The sequence below is a fragment of the Miscanthus floridulus genome, chromosome 17 (genome assembly GCF_019320115.1).
Source record: "Miscanthus floridulus cultivar M001 chromosome 17, ASM1932011v1, whole genome shotgun sequence".
Lineage (NCBI taxonomy): Eukaryota > Viridiplantae > Streptophyta > Magnoliopsida > Poales > Poaceae > Miscanthus > Miscanthus floridulus.
This window is the reverse complement of record NC_089596.1, coordinates 45592357-45608147: the sequence shown is the minus strand read 5'-3', so window position 1 is coordinate 45608147 and position 15791 is coordinate 45592357. Positions and strand designations below refer to the sequence as shown.

Below are 15791 nucleotides of genomic sequence, written 5' to 3'. Positions count from 1 at the left end.
ACAGGTACTAGGCGACGACAAAGATTTGTAGGATTCTAGTGCAGGCAACTCGACTTAAAGGTCACACGTACAGATCCTGAACTCGATCACGTCGCGTGCCCGGTCTTGCTGGAGATGCATGGACCTTTGGACAAACAAGGTCGGAGCAACACGCTTGCATGCTGTCCAACCTAGCTTAATTATGGAACAGGATTGCACGACCTAGTGAGCTGTCTAGATCAGGTAGAGGAGAGACGAAGGAACTGTATGCTAGATTTCTCACCGACGGAGGCAAGACGTCCAATATCTGTCTCGGAGATTGACGACGGCTCTCGATGAAACACGGACTGCGGTAGGAGAGGTAGCTGCTGTAGATAGAACTATAGTGACCGCCACATCTTTGGCCGACAGCCGGACTCCACGCGCCCATGGGCAACAACGACGTGCAGTGGTAGCTCGGTGAAGCTCTGTTGGCCGGCAGCGGCGCAGTGCCGGGCTGGGCAGCACGGCGGCGACAACGACGGTGAGAGAAGGATGAGAAAAATCTAATTAACTAAATGAGGGATTTCCCAAACTAGGGGCTCCCCTTACAGTAGTTTTGGTGTGCTTCGTCCAAGGGGTTGGTACACATTTGTTAGGAGAAAAACTCCCCACAACTACATCAACTAGTGTAACACCCTAAAATTTGCCACTTTTGAAAATAGAGTTAAAATGATTTATTTGTGAATTTTTGTGCACATGAACACATAGGAAAATAAAAATTTTCATTAATTTAAAATTTATCATGAGATAGAAACGTGTTTGTTGCATTCATGCCGGTCGCATCTCGTATTTCTATGTGCAAAATGTGTGTGTTTTAGGTTTAGTAGACGAATATCTATCTCTAGGAATTTTCCAGCTTCTTTCTGGAATTTAATTCCTACCTCCTCCATATTAATCTTTATGTTCCAAGTTCTCAACAATCTTTTTATGAGCTTCAAATACTTTATTTGGGTTCATCATGTTCCATAGTGTCTTTTAGAATTTTCCTCAAATTTTTGGAGGTCTCAGAGTATTTTTCGTGGCTTAAATATCAATTCTGGACTTTTCTAGAATTATTTTATCCAAGAAATTAATCAATTCCGAAAATAATAAAATATCATGTTTTCCCACCAATGCTCAAAGCCCATGTGCAATAATCCTAATAAATCCTAAACGTCCATGCATTTATTTACTAATGGGCTTTAATGATTATTTAGGCCTACTAAATGTGGAGGGTGCAACATCAATTTGTACCATATTGCTAGTTGACGTGGATGTGGGGAGTTTTTCTTCCTATATATATCAACCAACCCCTTGGGCAAAGCACACTAAAACTACCGTAAAGGGAGCCCCTAGTTTGGGAAATCCCTCGTGTAGTAAATCAGATTTTTCTCATCCTTCTCTCGCCATCGCCGTCGCCGTTGCCGTTGCCGTCTTGCTCCTCCTACGACGCCGAGGTACCCCTAGGTAAGACCGCCATCCAAAATGTTTTCCTAGACTTTGTCTTCTTCTTTTAAAAGCATATTTTAGTCTGTTCACTTCAAAAGTATGTTTTTAGTTATTTACAAATTTGCCACTAATTTTGTTTTAGACATGACTTCTCTATTTTAACTCTGATTTGATCCGTTCCAATCGCGTTAGGTTCGTAATTTCATAATCTACATGTTTATACTACTGTTAGATGTGTTTTCAACATCTAAAATTTGTGATTAGATTTAATCTATTATTTTATTAAAGGAAAACTTGTTTAAATCATATCTCCTACGTTTTAGATCCGTTTTGCCTCATTCAAGTTGCGTTAGATTCATAGCGATGAGATCTACGTGTTAGTAACAGTGGTTACCATGTCACTATTTCTAAAATTTCATAGTTTAAACCCTAATTTGAATAATACTTATGCAATTGGCTTTTATAAATAAAATATGATTTCTTTCACTTTAGTTTTATAATTCAAATCTAAGTTTGACTTAATTTATGTTATGTATAAAATATCTTATATATGTTTTATATAATTAAAACACATGAAGCTAATAGTTTTATGAGTAGATCTGTCGGTAGTTATATCTTTTCAACCGTAGCTCCGATTAGAGTGCTTTTCGCATCTATGTGTTCGTAGCGAGTCGTAGATTCGTTTTATAAACTTTTCATCTTGATTTTATGTTTGGTGTACTGTTCTAATTTAGATCTATTATTTGCTTCATGTATGATTGTATGGATGCTTGTGTGGTGCTTTATGATTTTGTCGAGTCGGTGCGATATACGTGGTGATCAAGAAGAAAAAGAAGAAGAATGTTGAAGATTAAAGCTTACCGAAGGATCGATTTTTAAGGCAAGTATAGCTTGGGATCTTCCTTGTTGTCCTATACACCTTTAATCATTTAATTCATATTGCATGTGTCTACCTTGACTACCACTAAGGATTTCCTAGTCTTTTGTACTTGTACCTTGATACCTTTGGGTTATTTCATTGGGTAACTTTGCTAGTGCTCAACTACAACCATGATCTTGTAACTTGACTAATGGTATATGCAATAAACACTAAAAGATGTTTTTAGCAACATGGAATCAGGGGGCTAGAGCATTTGGCTATTTATGGTGCTCTAGATTCCTCTCCCTCAGGACTTATCTGTAAGTGATCATCCGGGACTTACAGTACAGCTGTGAGAGCTATATGACTCTAGCTTTAGCTCAGTATGAGGACCTTTTCTAGCTTGTTAGTGGTTACCTTTATTAGCGTAAGAATGGCTTGCCGAATCGGATATAGGACAACCTCTACTCTTATGTGTATAGCCGTGATGGAATTGTGTCATTCGATAGGGGGTTCCTATATCTGTTTGCCGAGTGAATCTATTGGCCCTAACTTGTTAGACGAACCTTTGAAATGCTTCATAGTGAACCCTGCCGACCTTCCTTGGTAGTAGGTCAAGAGGTTGGCCACCTCGGGCGAAAGGGTAAACCACGACTCACAATGAAAGTGTACAACCTCTGTAGAGTGTAAAACTGGTATATCAGCCGTGCTCATGGTCACAAGCAGCCTTGGAACCCTTACGGAATAGATGATCGCTACTGGTTAGTGATGATGAACACGGATGATACTAATGATGAATATGCTCATTAATAATTATTGTTTATGCTATTCATTATTCATGTTTACCTGATCATGTGTTTAAGGGCTTGTGATAAACTTGTTGCTACTCAATTGCTAAAATCATGACTCATTAAAAGCTAATCACAGTGGACCAGTGTCAGCCTTTTGAGCCTCATGAACCCCATGTTATATTTGTTGAGTACGACATGTACTTGCACTTGCTTTATTTTCAATTATTTGGATAAAAATCCCAGATGGGTACCAGATTGCTAGTCTGGAGGAGTTAGGGTTGTGATCAACCAGTCAGTTATCCCTGTGTATTTGGAGTCTTCACCTGAAGATCGGAGTCATCTTTCCGCCGTCTATACTCTGAGGTTATAATCTTTATACTAATACGCTATGTATTTAAGCATTGTCTTTTGATATTACCTTTATTTGTAGCTATATATGAGATTTGACTTCCTGGGCTCACATATGGTGCGTATCTGGTTTTGTTCGTAAAACCAGGTGCTACAAAGTGATATTAGAGCAATGCTGACTGTAGGACGCAAGCCTAGTTAGAAACTAGTCGTTTTAAGATATATAAGTTGCTGCAAAAACCCTTGTTCTATAAATCTTGATATTTTCTTCTCTACTATATCTCTACCCTTGCTATTTATCTCTACCTTGGTGCTTATTTTAAAATCTTTGTTCTCATCTCCACTCCTTGATTTGATATGCTTTTAGAACTGTTCCTCATCCCCTTCTTGTGTAATCTAAAGATAAGTCTTAAGATTATTACCCTAATTCAACAAGGACGATAGTATCGCAAGTTGAGTCAATGATTGAGTTGTGCACCTTTATTGCTTTTTTGAATTCTCATTATGCTTATGATTGTTTTGCATTTTTGTAATGACTGCAATGATCTTGTTGGGTGTTCCCACAATTTCATTTAGTTTATAGGCCTAAGGTATAAGGATTAGTGAAGTAAACAGTTGGGTTATGGTATTCTTCTGTTTCCTCTATCCTGTCTTTTTGGAGCAGTCTCCACTCTTTGGTTTATATCTCTGATTTTGGACGATCATAAATCATGAGAAAATTCTGGACAATAGTAGACTTCAATATCTTTCTCTGAGTGCAAGAATCACCTTGATAGCTATTTTGGTTACGGAGATACGAAAATCACAAGGCGATGCATCTGTACTGTTTATAACCTAGAATAGTTTCTGTTGTGCACAGTTTTTGATCAAGTTAACTGCAGAATTTGGAAAAGTGTTCTATAAGAAAGTTGTAGAGAATTTTATAAGATTTCCAACAGTATAAGCTACAACTTCATTGTATGAACAGAATGAGAGTTACAGCCATTTTACGACGCTGCTGTTTTTATGCTCGCGAGGCATTCCAGATTTCTTATTCTTGCCCATACACAAGAGTATCGTTGGGATGTCAGAACATCTTGATATTAGTTAGCTCATCTAAAAGAATGTGCAAGTTATACTTTGGTGTCCCCTAGTTTATATCTTCTTAAGGGGGTAGCCAAGTTGAGGAATTTACAAGATGAAGTGTCCTACGTTCTAGTTTGCGCAGCAAAAGCGTGGTGGTACCCAAAGATGTGTGAGAAGGAAAGGTAGTACTTTGTTCATTAAGTTGACTAAGGAAGCATGAGATGAACTACCTAACATGTTATCTAGAGTTATCCATTCTGAAGCATGGAAGTACTATCTTTTTGAAGTAAGGGTGACATCTTGAAGGGTCACAAGACTCTACAGGACATCTTCACTAAGTTGGTCTTGAGCTTGTGTTATCCTCGTTGGAATGAAATTGGTTATGACTTAGAATAGTGCTATCACCTAGAGAAGTAGAAGTCATAGCCGATGCCCTTAGCAACGGAGAATTGTGCTAAGAAGGTTCGGGTGACACCAAGGACTAAGAATTATAGTCCTAGATCGAGCAGCCTAGCCAGAAACAATAATGTTTTGAAGATTGATGGTAGATTTTCCTTCTAACCAAGTGGTTCAGCAGGCTTTGTTGGAAGGTGGATATTTTAAGACAATGGAACTACACGAGGAAGTAAAGAAGAGTCTAAAGACAGAGTACCGCTATCTCCTAGTCGACGTCTTCCGAATCTCAGGGACGAGATTCATCTTAAGGGGGTAGAATTGTAACACCCTAAAATTTGCCACTTTTGAAAATAGAGTTAAAATGATTTGTTTGTGAATTTTTGTGCACATGAACACATAGGAAAATAAAAATTTTCATTAATTTAAAATTTATCATGAGATAGAAACGTGTTTGTTGCATTCATGTCGGTCGCATCTCGTGTTTCTATGTGCAAAATGCGTGTTTTTTAGGTTTAGTAGACGAATATCTATCTCTAGGAATTTTCCAGCTTCTTTCTAGAATTTAATTCCTACCTCCTCCACCTTAATCTTTATGTTCCAAGTTCCCAACAATCTTTTTATGAGCTCCAAATACTTTATTTGGGTTCATCATGTTCTAAAGTGTCACTGAGAATTTTCCCCAAATTTTTGGAGGTCTCGGAGTATTTTTCGTGGCTTAAATATCAATTCTGGATTTTTCTAGAATTATTTTATCCATGAAATTAATCAATTCCGAAAATAATAAAATATCATGTTTTCCCACCAACGCTCAAAGCCCATGTGCAATAATCCTAATAAATCCTAAAGGCCCATGCATTTATTTACTAATGGGCTTTAATAATTATTTAGGCCCATTAGTAAATGTGGAGGGTGCAACATCAATTAGTACCATATCGCTAGTTGACGTGGATGTGGAAAGTTTTTCTTCCTATATATATCAACCAACCCCTTGGGCAAAGGACACCAAAACTACCGTAAAGGGAGCCCCTAGTTTAGAAAATCCCTCGTGTAGTAAATCAGATTTTTCTCATCCTTCTCTCGTCGTCGCCGTCGCCATTGCCGTTGCCGTCTTGCTCCTCCTACGCCACCGAGGTACCCCTAGGTAAGACCGCCATCCAAAATGTTTTCCCAGACTTCGTCTTCTTCTTTTAAAAGCGTATTTTAGTTGGTTCACTTCAAAAGTACGTTTTCAGTTATTTACAAATTTGCCACTAATTTTGTTTGAGACATAACTTCTCTGTTTTAACTCCGATTTGGTCCGTTCCAATTGCGTTAGGTTTGTAATTTCATAATCTACATGTTTATACTACTGTTAGATGTGTTTTCAACTTCTAAAATTCATGATTAGATTTAATCTATTATTTTATTAAAGGAAAACTTGATTAAATCATATCTCCTACGTTTTAGATCTGTTTTGCCCCATTCAAGTTGCGTTAGATTCATAGCGATGAGATCTACGTGTTAGTAACAGTGGTTACCATGTCACTATTTCTGAAATTTCATGGTTTAAACCCTAATTTGAATAATACTTATGCAATTGGCTTTTATAAATAAAATATGATTTCTTTCACTTTAGTTTTATAATTCAAATCTAAGTTTGACTTAATTTATGTTATGTATAAAATATCTTATATATGTTTTATATAATTAAAACACATGAAGCTAATAGTTTTATGAGTAGATCTATCGGTAGTTATATCTTTTCAATCGTATCTCCGATTAGAGTGTTTTTCACGTCTATGTGTTCGTAGCGAGTCGTAGATTCGTTTTATAAACTTTTCATCTTGATTTTATGTTTGGTGTACTGTTCTAATTTAGATCTATTGTTTGCTTCATGTATGATTGTATGGATGCTTGTGTGATGCTTTATGATTTCATCTAGTCGGTGAGATATACGTGGTGATCAAGAAGAAAAAGAAGAAGAACGTTGAAGATTAAAGCTTACCGAAGGATCGGTTTTTAAGGCAAGTATAGCATGGGATCTTCCTTGTTGTCCTATACACATTTAATCATTTAATTCATATTGCATGTGTCTACCTTGACTACCACTAAGGATTTCCTAGTCTTTTGTACTTGTACCTTGATACATTTGGGTTATTGCATTAGGTAACTTTGCTAGTGCTCAACTACAACCATGATCTTGTAACTTGACTAATGGTATATGCAATAAACACTAAAAGATGTTTTTAGCAACATGGAATCAAGGGGCTAGAGCATTAGGCTATTTATGGTGCTCTAGATTCCTCTCCCTAAGGACTTATCTGTAAGTGATCATCCGGGACTTACAGTACAGCTGTGAGGGCTATATGGCTCTAGCTTTAGCTCAGTATGAGGACCTTTTCTAGCTTGTTAGTGGTTACCTTTATTGGCGTAAGAATTGCTTGCCAAATTGGGTATAGGATAGCCTCTACTCTTATGTGTATAGCCGTGATGGAATTGTGTCATTCGCGAGTGAATCTATTGGCCCTAACTTGTTAGATGAACCTTTGAAATGCTTCATAGTAAACCCTGCTGACCTTCCTTGGTAGTAGGTCAATAGGTTGGCCGCCTCGGGCAAATGGGTAAATTATGACTCACAATGAAAGTGTACAACCTCTGCAGAGTGTAAAACTGGTATATTAGCCGTGCTCACGGTCATGAGCGGCCTTGGAACCCTTACGGAATAGATGATCACTAATGGTTAATGATGATGAACACGGATGATACTAATGATGAATATGCTCATTAATAATTATTGTTTATGCTATTCATTATTCATGTTTACCTGATCATGTGTTTAAGGGCTTGTGATAAACTTGTTGCTACTCAATTGCTAAAATCATGACTCATTAAAAGCTAATCGTAGTGAACTAGTGTCAGCCTTTTAAGCCTCATGAACCCCATGTTTTATTTGTTGAGTATGACATGTACTTACGCTTGCTTTATTTTCAATTATTTGGATAAAAATCCCGGATTGGTACCAGATTGGTAGTCTGGAGGAGTTAGGCTTGTGATCAACCAGTCAGTTATCCCTATGTATTTGGAGTCTTCACCTGAAGATCGGAGTCGTCTTTCCGCCGTCTATACTCTGAGGTTATAATCTTTATACTAATACGCTATGTATTTAAGCATTGTCTTTTGATATTACCTTTATTTGTAGCTATATGTGAGATTTGACTTCTTGGGCTCACATATGGTGCGTATCTGGTTTTGTTCTTAAAACTGGGTACTACAACTAGCAATATGGTACTAATTGATGCTGCACCCTCCACATTTACTAATGGGCCTAAATAATCATTAAAACCCATTAGTAAATAAATCCATGGGCCTTTAGAATTTATTAGGATTATTACACATGGGCTTTGAGTGTTGAGAAAAATGTGAGATTTATTATTTTTAGAATTAATTAATTTCATGGATAAAATAATTCTAGAAAAGTCTAGAATTATTATTTAAGCCGTGAAAAATACTCCGAAAGCTCTGAAAGTTCAGGGAAAATTCCTAGAGACATTATGGAACATGAGGAACCCAAATAAAGTATTTGGAGTCCATGATAAGATAATTTGGAGCATCTAAAAATTAAATTATGCTCACAGACAAGTAGGAACAAGTTCTAGAAAAAGCTAGAAAATTCTCGAGAAGTTTATAGAGATTCATTGACAGACGAGGAACTGAATGGAGTGATTTGCGTTACAAAGAAAAGATTTTAGGAAGCTCCCAATGAAAACTTTAGTCGAGAAACAAAGAATTTGATTGTAGAAATAGATAAAGGCGTGCCGAAGAAGGAAAATGGACCTACTAACGCATTTTAAAGACTTTGCTCACTCTCAACACACAAAGAAGCAACAAGCAAACATCACATCATCCAAAAGCCCATCAAAATTAGAAAACTTTGAAAAATCACATTTTCCTATAACTAAATTTGCGCTAGCTCAAACTAAACTTGGTAAATTTTATCCAAATATTAAAATAATTCATTTTATTTAGTGTTTTCTATGCACAACCCAAAATCAGAAATTTTGGGGTGTGACAAAAAGACTTGGGCACACCTGATGACACAATGAACTACCACCTCAACTTAGCTCTAATTCCAATTATATAAGCTATATGAGTGGTTAAGTATAAAGTCATGTATGCTACTCTCATGACATACAAACTATAGACTAGTTTATGTATCAAGATCATAACACAACTATACTTTAGTTCATAAGTATGACTATAATTGTAAGATGAGACATGACTTTGGAAGAACTCATATTTCTATTCATACCCAAGAATCTCTTCTTCCAAGGAGCCAAGCCCTCCAAGGTAGCTTTGCCTTGATCTAAAGCTACTAAAAGGTGAAAACTAGAGAGGAGAGTGAGGTGTTGCTCAATGTGTTGTGTGTGTTAGAGAGGAGCTCTACCCCTCTATTTATACAAGGAGTAAGGCGGTGCATGAATCTATTTTTGGCGTGAAGTACATGCTCCACCGCCTTCTGCATGTCCTAATGCCAACGCGTAGATGAAGGCGCGATAGAGAGGCACCGGCAGGGATGCACCGACCCCCTAGGTTCTGTCTCTCGCTGGGTTTAGCCATCCCCTGACCTGGCCCCCTCGCCACCGCCTTCAAGTGGTGGGCTATGGACTGGTGCTGGGCTGCTCCTTGGTTGGTATTTCGCCCAGGTGACTTGAGTTGTTGGTCCTTTCTATTTATTCCTTTGCGCAAATCTACGTCAGAAAGCGCCTTTCTTTGAATTTCCCCATGTATTTGTACATGTGTCCTACAAAAAAATAATCTTCAAATACATGTGAAACTAGGTCAATAGTAAATCCATATATGTTTAAGTTTGCCAATTTCTCCACTTTTTGTGTTCTAATTGGTGGTCGGATTTGATCGTTAAGGACCGCCAATGTTCGGTTAGCTAGATCCACTGAAGCCAAACAAGGTGCCTAAGGAGCTCAACATTCCTTCCTCCTAGGACGAATGAGACATTGATGCAGGTGATGACCAACAAAGAAGGAGATCCTATCTACACCAAGTATCAATCAGTCCACCCACAGGTTACCATTGATGGCGTCCGGGCTGAGCCAGGACAGATCAAGGTTGTGCCGCCCAAGCCTCAAGTTGAGAAAAAGAAGAGGGCACCACCACCCTCAAGGAGAAGGAAGAGAAGCGTCAGAGGATCACCGTGGGAGTTTTGCATAGGAAGATGAATGATCTTGCCAGGATCATCCATGCTTTGCAGCATAGGATTGACCATGAGCACACCTATCGCTTAGACTTAGAGGAAGAAGTCACTATTTTTTTGCCGTTATGTTGTCAATGACTTTAAGAACTGAAAGTGAGAGACAGATGTTGATTGATAAGGTATGTTTAGATCGTTTGCTTCGATTAGATCATTTAGTTTAAAGGTTGTGTTAGTTAAAGTTTCCTTAGATTTGGAGATTATAATAAAGTGCCTTATATGATGTCAAGGGAATTTTGCTAATATTATTTGCTCTCTACTTTTCAATATGTGTTTGTCTCTACATTCTGTGCATAAAGGAAAATAGGAAATAAGTGTGGGGGAAGGACATGTCAACAACAAACGAGATCCGATGGCAACACTTGTTCAAAATAGCAACAAACGAAGCAAGGACCACATGTGACAAAGCTGGACTCGAGCAAGCCCGAGAGGGGCCGCCTAGCCTCCTACCTCAGCCGGGCGGCCTAGCTTTGTGCCCTCTCATGCCATGGTATGTCCTTAGTTAGGTTTGCATCCCATTCATTATATTTTTATCTACCTGACTTGCTATTACAAAACAAATTGAAAAACCTTTGATAAAATATCTTTAAAACATAAGGAAAGATTATTTCAGTCATGACTGGAAGGATAGATTCACGTAGCTCTTTTTCTGGAACTCTTGCTACTTTTGTGAACCTATTGATAGGGACCCCATGTTACTTAAGTTGTTGTGGAATGAGAGATAGTAGAATAATGAGAACCTGATTCTTGATGTTTTGTTATCGGAGAATTTTATTTCAAAATTTTAAAATATATAGCTATATCTCTCCTTTGTGGTAAAGCAATTTCCTACTAGAGCCATATATGATGTGTAGACTGGGAAAACCTTCTACACATACTGCTTGTTAATGTGTTGAGTTTGGTCAAACCTTGTGACCCTTATTGAGAAATTTATCATGCTCCCAAGATCAAGATCTTGTACACAACACATATATGTGCTGCTCCTACCGTGGGAGTACGTAAAAACATGCTTTCCATTTAGATACACCCCAAAATGTTCTACTCCTACATTAGGAATAGACAAAAATATGCTTGTTAGGATTCCACCAAATTAATGCTCCAAGTTCTTATGAATATCTCTCTTGAAAATCTTTGTTGTAGAAAGAGATATGGGGCTATGCTAAGGTAAAAAAATGGACACAAAGATGTCCAAAATATTGAAAACAATGGGTACAAAGATACCCTCCATGAAAAAATAGAGAAAGAAAGAAAAGACGGCCCATGTTCTCACAAGTAGGGCTGGACAAAATACTCATGGCTCGCCAATTCGCTCGACTCGTGGCTGGCTCGGCTCGGCTCATTTTAACTTTTTTATGAGCTGAGTTGGAAGTCTAGCTTGCTGTTTTAATGAGCTGAGGCCTATTAGCCCACGACCATGAATTCAAAAGATGATGATGCTGACCTAGAAATGTCAACCTATTCTATTGGTATGTAATCCTTATTTTTAGCTATTTCATATGGATTTTTATTTTATAATTGTTGTGGTACTTAAATGTTGATTTATCGATTATTTTCCAGGGAGAAGATGATGATGCTGATATTGAATTTGTGGACTTTCCTAAGTCTGTGGTGGTAAGCAACTAGTAAGTATGATGGAACTGCATGGATTTTGGATGGACTAACTATGTTGCATGGTTGATACTTTTGATGAACCTGATGTGTATTAATCATGTATGGTTGCATAATAGTGGACGTGACATTCTAGAATTAATATAGCAAGCCGAGCTTGCTAGCGAGCCGAGCTGAGCTACGCCTCTAGCTCATAATATTAACGAGCTGAGCCGAGCTGGCTGGTTAGCCTAATGAACCAGCTCGAACTGGACCAAGCTGAGCCAAGCTAGCTTGATATCTAGCCCTACTCACAAGTATTTAAAGTTTCAACAAGAGATATATATTTCAAGGAGCATAGTAGAATTAGGTTAGTCACCATATACTTTCATTACATTTATCCACACACATATACATCTTGATCTAAGAGTATGATATTTTTCTCCGTAGATCCTTGTTTTGACTTTACATTATATGCTATGCAAGTATGTTTTCATATTTATCCCTACCTAAGCTCCACATAAACCTTTAGAAGTAGGTAGACACATAAAGAAGGCAAAACTATCTATGCCTGGGTAAGGATCCAAAAATACCACATACATTGAGTGATTTGAGAGTACCACAAAAGGAGAAGGTAAGCTATGTTTTATTTTCAAAAATCCTAAAATGTTTCTCCAATTGACATGACTAAAGGAAGATGGTGATCTGTTTCAAGCTGTTCCATTCTTCAACCGCCCAAAGTTTCATCGTAGACACTTTAAATCCTACAGAGCAAGTATGACTAGGAATGATTTTATATTGATGTCTTGTCCCAAGGTTATGTCTAAAGTAATCCAACCTTTTATTGAGGACGAGTAAAAGCCTAAGTGTGGGGGAGCTTGTGGACGATAGTTAATGTCAATTATAAATCATAAATATATCTTGCACATATGATTAAAATAATTAAAATAAATCACCAACATAGGTATAGTGTTTTAAACTAAATAGTTCCATAAGTTTTGGTGATTTCTTGACTATTGGAGGATTTAAATAAAAAACAGGCAATGTGGACCTATTCGTTAGAGCAAATCATAATCATCCGTGACAAAACCGACTTAAAGAACCCCTAATCCACCGTAGAAGACAAATCACCATTCTCGGACCCGAGATGTCAAAGGGTTGGGCTGACTAGCCCTACCTGTAGACTGGCCTGCCTATGGGGCCCACATGTTAGCCCCTACTTGCTATGTCAGTTCTCCACTGCCTCCTAGGTTCAATCTACACCGTGGATTGTTGGCGGTCTTTATCGATCAAATCCAACCTCCAATTAAGACATAAAAAGGGAGAAATTAGCAATCTTAAAATACATATGCATTTACTATTAACCAAGTTCCACATGTATTTGGAGAACATTATTTTGCAGGTCACAAACATAATTACATGGAGAAATTTATCGAAAGGCGCTTTTCGACGTTGATTTGCACAAAGGAATAACAAAGACGCCCATCAACTCGACTCAACTAGGGCAAAGCACCACCAAGGAGTGATCCAAGTCCAGCCCACAGCCTACCATGTGAAGGCAGTGGTAAGGAGGTTCAGTTAGGGGGTGGCCACACATAGGGGAAGGCGACCACCTGCCAGTGCTCCTCAGCCACCCCTTGCTCTGGCGGTGGCATGTGGACATGCGGAGGCGGTCGAAGCCAGGGACACGCCAAGAATTGCCATGGCACCACCTCTACCCCTTGTATAAATAGAGTTGTACCCCCCTCTACAATGCACACCACATTGAGCAACACCTCTCACACCTCACTCTCTAGTTGTAGCTTTTACTTTTTAGTAGTTTAGAGCAAGGCAAAGCTATCTTGGAGAGCTTGGCTCCTTAGAAGAAGAGACCTTTGGGTATGAACAGAAATATGAGTTCTTCCAAAGTTACGCTCTCATATGATATTTATAGTCATACTTATGAACTAGAGTATAGTTATTATGTTATGATCTTGATATATGAACTAGTCTATAGTTTGTGTCATGAGAATAGCACACTTAAATTTATGCTTAACCACTCATATAACTTATATAATCGGAATTAGAGCTAAGATGAGGTGGTGGTTCATCATGCCGTTAGGTGTGCCAAAGTCCTCTACCTGTCGATTGTAGGGTTGGGGACCTAGGGGATTTGGGTAGTTTCTGTATATGCAACCGTGGTGCCTAGGTATAGAGAGATAGGTGAATGCATTGTTGCTTTCCACGGTTGAGGGGTAGGTGACAGGTGGTGATAGCCCTATCCATCCCTTGTAATCCCCCATGTTCGATCGGGCTGTAGGAGTCTAAATTGTCACATGAGGTTGCTGGCAGACTAGTACTAGGTGGCCTCATGATCTGCTTCGCACTTAGCCCCAAAACTATTTATGTAACTTGTATGATTACTAACTAATATTTGTATGACTATACTAGACCAATGCCTACTCGACTTATGTTATTCTTTTATTCTTTCTCTTTATTTTATCCTTTGAGAATGCCAAGTGTGTGTCCATTATCTTGAAATCACCATTTTTACCCCTGCTATAAACAATTGGTGTATTTGTAAGCACTACTATTCAAGTTCATATCCATACTAGACTCTTAATCAAATGCCTTCCTTTGCAAAAAAAATAATGATACCCTAAAAACTTCCAGATGAAATGCTACAATGATAGCTCCGTGTGCTTGTGGATAAATATCTAAAATTGTTAAGGAACTATCAAGGCTATTACTTAGTGGCATTGCTAATTATTAGTGATTACACTAAGAAATACCAACAAGCACTTCTGGCACAGTTGCTGAGGATACAAACCTAGTAGCTACACTAAAAAGTGTCAACAAGCATTTCTGGCGCTATTGCCGGGAAGGCATAATTGATTAAAGAATCTTGTAGGACATGTTTATGATAATATGCATTTATGGTAGCCATTGTTTATGCAGGATAACTTTGCTTGATTTCTCCTATTGTGGATGAAAACAGATAGTGTATGACTGGTTATGATCTGCCGAACAACTACACTCAAAATCTAGAGGCACTCCTAAGGAAGAAACGGTCGCATGCCGCTTCTTCTTCTGCTACTCCTCTAACAGTCGAACCAGTCACCCCTGCAACATCAGCTACTCCACCCCCGCTATTGCCAACATGCCCATTGGGCCCACTGTTAACATTGGGGATGGGAACTTTGAGCTCTGTACCGGGCTCATCACGATGGTGCAGGCAAACCAATTCCATGGTTTGCCCAGCGAGGACGCAAGCGCGCATCTCCAACACTTCCTCGAGCTATGTGACACTCTCGGGGAAGGCGAAGTAGTGGTTCTACAAGGACAAGGAAGCTATCAAAACATGGGTCAAATGTTCCATGGCATTCCTCACCAAGTTCTTCCCCATGAGCAAAACCAATGCCTTGAGGGGATGAATTTCGAACTTCCAGCAAATCTCTATGGAAACCATTCCTGAGGCATGGGAAAGGGTGCAGGAGTACATCCAAGCATGCCCACACCATGGGATTGAAAACTGGTTAGTGCTCCAAATTTTTTATGATGGATTAATACCCATGTCTAGGGGCCACCTCGATGCTGCTACTAGAGGCGCTTTCCTTTCCCTCACCATTGATGGAGCCATGGCTCTCATCAATAAAATGGTGTCAAATCAAAGCTAGGGGAAGGAAAGGAAAACACAAAAAAGGAATGCATACCGTGAAGGAGACAGATATGCTTTCTGCAAAAATAGATTTATTGATGAAAAGACTAGAGGAACGGCCCCAAGATAAAGATGCCATGATGGGCATCTTCCAGGCGATGGACTCACACATGATGTGTGAGATCTATGGGAACATTGGCCATTCAGGGAATGATTACCCCAAAGCCCATGAAGAAGCTGCCTTCATCAACAACGGGTTTCACCAGCCATCGGGTAATAACAGGTGGAACAACCAGTCCTACCTACAACGTAATTCAAACTACAATTATAATTACAATTCGAATTAACCTTCATTAAAGGACTTGGTATTAGGCCAAGCAAAAATTATTGAAAATATTACAAAGAAATTAATGT

General features: G+C 38.6%; 1 non-coding gene across 1 annotated transcript; it reads right to left on the bottom strand.

Annotated features, from left to right (window-relative positions):
- Window positions 1-15138: 15138 nt before the first annotated feature.
- Window positions 15139-15245, bottom strand: LOC136519221 (small nucleolar RNA R71). The gene has a single exon (XR_010774780.1). It is a non-coding gene; the product is annotated as a small nucleolar RNA R71 (small nucleolar RNA).
- Between the last annotated feature and the right edge of the window lie 546 nt (window positions 15246-15791).